General features: G+C 43.7%; 1 pseudogene; it reads left to right on the top strand.

Moving 5' to 3' along the window:
* The first annotated feature begins 608 nt into the window (after positions 1–608).
* LOC105725332 (nuclear transcription factor Y subunit gamma-like) lies at positions 609–1,645 on the top strand (annotated as a pseudogene).
* Positions 1,646–7,378: the final 5,733 nt, after the last annotated feature.

Genomic DNA, 7,378 nt, shown 5'->3' on the forward strand with positions numbered 1-7,378 from the left:
GGTCATCTCATCCTTTCATCATATGGGTGAACAGAGGCTTCCTTAAGGGCCATGAAACATCTTAGAAGAACAGGCCATTGTGTGCTATCAATGGAGGCTTCAGAAACCTCTGGGTCAGGGTTTTTAAAAAAAATTTTAATAGGGAGGTGGGGAGTTTCTGTCTCAATCAGACAATGAGGACATTATTTAAGAGAGAGATTGATCACAATCGAATCCGAGACACTGATTACAGCTTTATCCTCCTCTCTGCTGTACGTTAAGCACTCATCCTCTGTGGATCCCAAACAATAGAAAAGGGAAGGAAAAATAAAAGCGAAAAGTAAATTCTATTCCCGCAAAGCAGATTTTACTTTTAAATATGTTCTTTATCTTCATTTTTCACACAAATACACACACACAAATAATGCAGGTAAGTTTTTGATATAACTATGCTCTCATAATACCTTTTGCACGAAATTAATTATAGGAGTCGAGGCGCCAGGGAAGGGGGAGCGTAACAGGGGAGACGGTGCAAACACGCGCTCGATTCTCCATGACTCGTGCTTCCCTTTTCCCTCCGCGGTGCCTGGGCCTCTGCATTGCCTGGCTCCACAGGAGCGACTGTTCCTGGACTCCTGAGCAAAGGCGGTTGTCGAAATGTCCACAGAAGGAGGATTGGATGGTACTAGCAGCAGTGATGCCCAGCAAAGGCCACAGTCCTTCTGGCCTCGGGTCATGGAAGAAATCCGGAATTTAGCCGTGAAAGACTTCCGAGTGCAGGAACTCCCACCGGCTGTATTAAGAAGACCATGAAACTGGATGAAGATGTGAAGATGATCAGGGCAGAAGCCTCTGTGCTCTTTGCTAGAGCAGCCCAGATTTTTATCACAGAGTTGACTCTGGAGCCTGAATTCACACAGAGGATAAGAAGCCCCGAGCGCTACAGAGAAATGATGTCGCCATGGCAATTGCAAAATTTGATCCATTTGATTTTCTCATCGATATTATTCCAAGAGATGAACTGAAACCTCCAAAGTGTCAGGAGTAGGGGGTGCTGCAGTCTGTAACTCTTGCCAAGCCAGTCCAGTACTATGTCATGCTGGCTCAGCAGCCCATAGCCGTCCAAGTCCAGGGGCAGCAGCAAGGCCAGCAGACCACTAGCTCCATGACCACCATCCAGCCAGCCTGGGAAGATCATCTTCACGCAGCCTCAGCAGGGCCAGACCAGGCCCATGACTAAGCAGGTCGGAGAAGGTCAGCAGGTGCAGACTGTCCGGGCCCAGTGACAGGGTCAAGCCCAATAGGCCCAGAGTAGCCCTGGGACAGAGCATGCAGGTGATGCAGCAGATCATCACTAACACCAGAGAGACCCAGCAGGTCACGGTGAAGCTGAAAGCTGGCTAGCAGCATATCCACTTAGCCCAGCCTATATCAGGCACCCACGTTCTTCAGGGACAGATCCAGCCACTTGCCACCAATGCTCAACCGCTGACACAGACAGAGGTCCAGCAAGGACAGCAGTAGTCAGCCAGTTCACAGACGGACAGCAGCTCTACCAGATTCAACAAGTCCCCGTGCCTGCAGGGCAGGGCCTGCTCAGCCCATGTTCATCCAGGCAGCCAACCAGCCCTCCAACAGGCAGGCCCCCCAGGTGGCCAGCAACTGAGGGCCTGAGCTGTCAAGGCCAAGGACACCCAACACAATTTTTGCCATACAGCCCCAGGTCATGGTCACAAGTCCCCGGAGGACCTGGCCGACCTCAGTGCCTCCAGCAGACTAGGACACTGGTGCACTGGGCCCCATGTCTGGGGGCCGAGATTCTCCAACAGATGGATGCAATATTTTTTGTTTCCTTTTTTTTCCCTTTTTTTTTTTTCAAGGAATCAATATTTCAATAAGTTGAGCTGTATGTCCAGTCCTATGAAATTAAAATATTAAATAACATATTTGTGGCATTTTCTTGAAGAGCGTGGTTAAAGAAATACTTCTCCTTTTGTTTTTCTTTCTTTTTTGTTGTTTCTTACCGCCACTTCTTTTTAGGACCAGATCTCCCCAGGGGTGTACAGTGTTTCTTGATTCTTGGAACAGCTGCTGCCCCAAGATTTGCCATGCTGTTCTACCCTCATATTGAGTTAGGTGAATGGGTGTAGCTGCCTTTTCACTAGCAGTCCTCTCCCTAGTTCTTGCTTTTACCCCAGAGCTCTGTGTATTTGCATCCAGAGGCCGTGGAAACATTCCTCGCATTTAAGAGGCAGATTTATTCCCCATGGAGAGTGGGTGGGTTCATTGCACACTCTTTCCTCCCAAGGACCCAGGAGATGAGGATTTTGTGCATTTGCTGCCCACCTCCCTTTATTTTTAAAATGCAGTAAAAACTCTGCTAGTCTCCTTTGCATGGTCTTCAAACTGCACGAAATACAATAAATCTAGTTTTAGATTAAAAAAAGAAATTAATTATAAGACCTTATCTTACTCAAAAGTTAGCCCTTAGGTTTACTAACACTATAAGATTTGCAAAATAGACCTATGGTTTCAGAAACGTGCATGCAACTGTTTCTGATTACACCATTTCTTACTTCCTTACTGATAGGAGTGGAAATGTGGATTTAGCTATCCTGTGGATAGCCACTGCAAAGGTGAATTTAGCCCACAGTTTGATAATTGGACTATATTCCTTTCTTTATTCAACTTGAACAGTTCGACCAGATGGAAGCACTGTGCTAGGTGTAGGGGACAAAATGATGACTAGGCCCATCCCTGCCTTGAGAATTTCACAGTTAATATTTTCTAAGTAATGAAGTAAAGACAAAGAAAGAGAAATTGCAGGGCCCCATGAGAGAAAGAGAGGAGCATACAACTTACCTTGAATGTGAAGAAACTTCATGAAGGAAGGGATATTCGAGCTGCATTTTAAAAATCAGCAGAATTTCCAGAAGGTGAATGGAGAGAGAGAGTGAGGGCTGAGAAGATGAGCAAAAGAGAACGTGGAGAGGAAGAGCAAGAATGACAGCGACAGCATGGCTTGTGAAGGACCTCATAATGCTCGGCATTCCTCAAGCACTGCATTAGAGGTCAGCCCGAGGGACGTGCAGGGCTGTCGTGCACGTGGGGTTTGTTGTCCGTGCAGCGTCTTCTTCCCCTTATTCTGGTAACGGCATCCTGGTTTTCTTTGGGGGAATTACTCCTGCTCTAACTTTTTTATGATTGGGGACAGGGCTCTACCTAGGGCTCCAAACATGAACATGACCCATGCCTGGCTGCTCAGGACATCCCATCACTTTTGATACTACTAATGGGTTCGAGAAGAGGCAAATACTCAATAGATTACATAGGATGAGTAACTAGCTGTTGTAACAGTCTCTAAATCTCAGTGGCTGGTTTCCCCCTCACAAAAACAAACAAAACATCATGCATACTTCTGATCAGGTGGCTCTTCAGTATGGCTTCCTCCAAGTGGTGACTCAGGGATCTAGGCTCATTTCATCTCATGGCACTGTCACCTGCTGAATATTCTATGCCCAGACAATGCGTGAAGAAGTGAATATGGAGTGGGTCCAGGTCTGGAGGAGATAGCCTTCATTTTTACTTACATTTCCCTACCTGGCACTGTGCACATGACCAGACCTAGATGCAGGGAACCTGGGAAATTTGTTTACCTGTGTGCTTAGAATGAAAAGGAAACAGTTTGGGGAGCACATTTTATTGAGCGACTCTTCCACACACGGGTGGGGCTAATAAGAACCAATGAGCCCAAGTCTGGGGTCATTCTTTCCTGAAATAAACAGGTGACAAGGAAAGAATCTGGTAACGTGGTGGAACCATGCCTGGTGCTTTGGTGAGCTTCTGGGCACCAAATGAGAACTCAACTGAGAAAGACAGCAACATGAAAACAAGAGCTAAGAGAAAAAGAGGGTCCAGGGTAAGGCAGGCAAGATGCCTATGGTGCAAATTTAAGAAGGCGAGGCTGTGTACCTGGGCTCTGTCTCTTAGGGCCCTGCTAGAACAGGGTCAGTACTTGCATGACCTAGCTGCCTCAAATCGTGCATCCCAGGCACCAAGATTGCCCAGACCTCGCCCTGAGACAGAGAAAATCTTGGCAGTATTATTTGAACTCCTGGATCCATCTGAAATCAATCCCATGCACTGGAATTTTCAGCCATGGGAATCAAGAAACATACTTTTAAGCTAAACGTTTTTAAGTTAGATTTTTGTGCCTCGCTACCAACAGAATTCTGATAAATATGCGTTAGTGCCGTAGAGAACCTGTGAAACGTTTTAAGCGGAAGAGTAGTGGAGAGGCCAACGTAGTTAACCCAGTCTACCTGTAGCACATCCTGCCATTCTCACTGAAAACAGGCAGCCATCTCACCTCCATGCAGATTTTTCTCCTCATAAACAACGTTAATCGTGCCATCAGGATTCACATCTGAACGCAAATTCAAAAGATTTCTCTAAATCAAAGTGGCCCTTCATAAGACTGTATTTGATGCTTTTGACTTTCCTGCTTTTAGCTGAAAGGTTTTGAAGCTGGTACTGCAAGCAAAGGCCTTTCTGTAGCTTTTCTGGCCCCTCCAGGACCAATAAAAACTTGAAATCTTGCAGCAGGAAAATATGCTCCAATTTAGCCCTGAGTCTTAAGGAAGTGAGTAAGTGAAACGAGTGTTTGCTTTCTGGGATTGAATTTGATGATGGGTAAGAACCAGAAAGTATACGCAGAGTATTTGGGGAACTGCCAGTGTTAATCCCATAGGTGGCCCCAGTGGGGCAGTGGGGAACACTACCTTGCAGTCCAGAAAGTGAAATAGAATCCACTGTCACTGTCAACTATTTCCCGAGACAGTGATTGTCATTACCAACATTCCCTCTTCTGGTGTTTGTGAATCTCAAGGTTTAGATCAAAGTAACATTGACTGCAATGGACATAAATAGCACAGTGGGCTGTTTTACAGCCACTCTGTGGCCGCACAAGGGGTGACCAGGGAGTGGAAAGGCAGGGAGTGGTGATGTAATGACTCTCGACTATTACGCACATCAATTTCTTTTTACACTGAACAGATACGCCCTAGAATATTATGATAGATGCTGCCTTCTTACTATCAAATACCAACACTTTTCTTTCTGTCAATGGTTTCGCAATTTCCAAGAGATAGAAAGCAGACATTTCCCTTAAAGCTGTTCCTCCTGATAAGTATCCCAGATCGTCTCAGGAATTTCCATTTGTCTTATCTTTTCAGCAATACTGCCAGGAAAAATGTCAGACTTCTCATTTAAAGAAGCTAGAAGGTCATTTAAGTTCATAGAACAGATGAGCAATATTTTTTTTCTTTTTTTATCTCACTATTAATTTCAGTTGTAGTCTGTCCTGTAAGTTAAATGGAAACTTTTTTCAATCTTTTTATTTGGTCACCAAGTAATCTCTGAATAGATTTGTGAATGGACATTAGGAGGCTTGGATCTCCTGTCTTAGGGAAAATCCCTTAAGAGCTCTGTTTCTCACTTGCTCCTGCAGTCAAACAGAAATAAAGCCATGTTACATTGTTATCTGACAGTTTTATTTAAAGGTAAGCCTTCTTAAATCACATTAACATATATCTTTGTATTATTCCACTTTCATACTGCTATGAAGAAATACCCAAGACTGAGTAATTTATGAAGAAAATGAGGTTTAATGGACTCACAGTTCCACATGTCTGAGGAGGCCTCACAATCATGGTGGAAGGTGAAGGAGGAGTAAAGGCATGTCTTACATGGCAGCAGGCAAGAGAGCATGTGCAGGGGAGCTGCCCTTTACAAAACCATCAGCTCTTATGAGACTTATTCACTTTCATGAGAACAACATGGGAAAAACTTGCTCCCATAATTCAATTCAGGCCCCTCCCATGACACTTGGGGATTATGGGAGCTACAGTTCAAGGTGAAATTTGGGTGGGGACACAGCCAAACCATATCAACCTTCCACCCTAAAAATTGCCTATTACAGATTTCCCCTCTTCTTAGACTGTTTCATGAGAATATTGGAGCTGAGCCACTTTCCTTTTAAGAGGAGTGTTTTTGTTCACCGATGTAGATCCAAAAGCTTTTTGCTTTGCATTATTGTTAATCATTATAATTCACCTTGGGATCCCTTGAAATGCTTTAATGAAGACGTAATGAACAGTTATATGCTTAAAAAAATCGAACTAGAAGTCTATGCTAAACATAAGGATCTCTTGTCATTAGTCTAGGTATTTAACTCGGCTTATCTCATCTTTATTTTACCCAAAGTACTACTTGTGTTAATGAAGTCTCTTTGCATCTAGAATCAGAAAGAATTCCTTCTCCATGACTGCAGTGATCAGGGCTTGGAAGAGCAGACAACAAGGATAATGAGCCCATTTTGAGATGCTGTCAAACAGTGTTCCTTCACAAAAATCTCTAACTATTTTGCAAGATGATTTGGAAAAGAAGTGTTTACCCCACTTGGAATGGCTTTCTTTATTTTTTTTATTATTGACATTTTATTTTAATTTTTTTTATTTCCAAATTTTAGGTGCATGTGCAGGTTTGTGACACAGGTAAATGTGTACCGTGGTGGTCTGCTGCACAGATCATCCCATCACCCAGGTATCGATCCCAGAATCCACTAGCTACTCTTCCTGATGCTCTCCCTACTTCTACCCGCCCTGCTCCGCAACCGGCCCCAGTATGTGTTGTTTTTCCCCATGTGTCTATGTGTTCTCATTTAGCTTCCACTTATAAGTGAGAACATGCAATATTTGATTTTCTTTTCCTATGTTAGTTTGCTAAGTATAATGTCCTCCAGCTCCATCCATGTTCCTGAAAAGGACATGATCTCATTCCTTTTTATGGCTGCAAAGTATTCCATGGTGCATATGTACCATATTTGCTTTATCCAGTCTATCATTGATGGGCATTTAGGTTGATTACCTGTCCTTGCTATTGTGAATAGTGCTGCAATGAATGTACAGGTGCATGTGTCTTTCTATCAGAACGATTTATATTTTGGGGGGTATGTACCCAGTAATGGATTGCTGGGTTGAATGGTATTTCTGCCTCTAGGTCTTTCAGGAGTTGCCACACTGTCTTCCACAATGGTTGAACTAATTTACCATCCCACCAGCAGTGTAAAAGCATTCCTTTTTCTCCACAACCTCACCAGTACCTGTTGTTTTTTTGGCTTTTTAATATTAATAATGGCCATGAGGAACGGCTTGCTTCCTTCTTTTGGATTACTTAAAGCTCTCTTGTCATATAAGACAGAATTCTAGACTCCTGTCAATCATTCATTCATTGATTTATTGAATATTTATGAAGCTCCTACTATGGGCCAAGCCCTATTCTGGGCACTTGGGAAACATTGTTGAACAGAATCAATCAAGTTGTCAGCCCTCCTGGTGCT

Source organism: Aotus nancymaae, unplaced genomic scaffold, assembly GCF_030222135.1.
Source record: "Aotus nancymaae isolate 86718 unplaced genomic scaffold, 86718_ANA_hifiasm-v0.15.2.pri h1tg000041l, whole genome shotgun sequence".
Lineage (NCBI taxonomy): Eukaryota > Metazoa > Chordata > Mammalia > Primates > Aotidae > Aotus > Aotus nancymaae.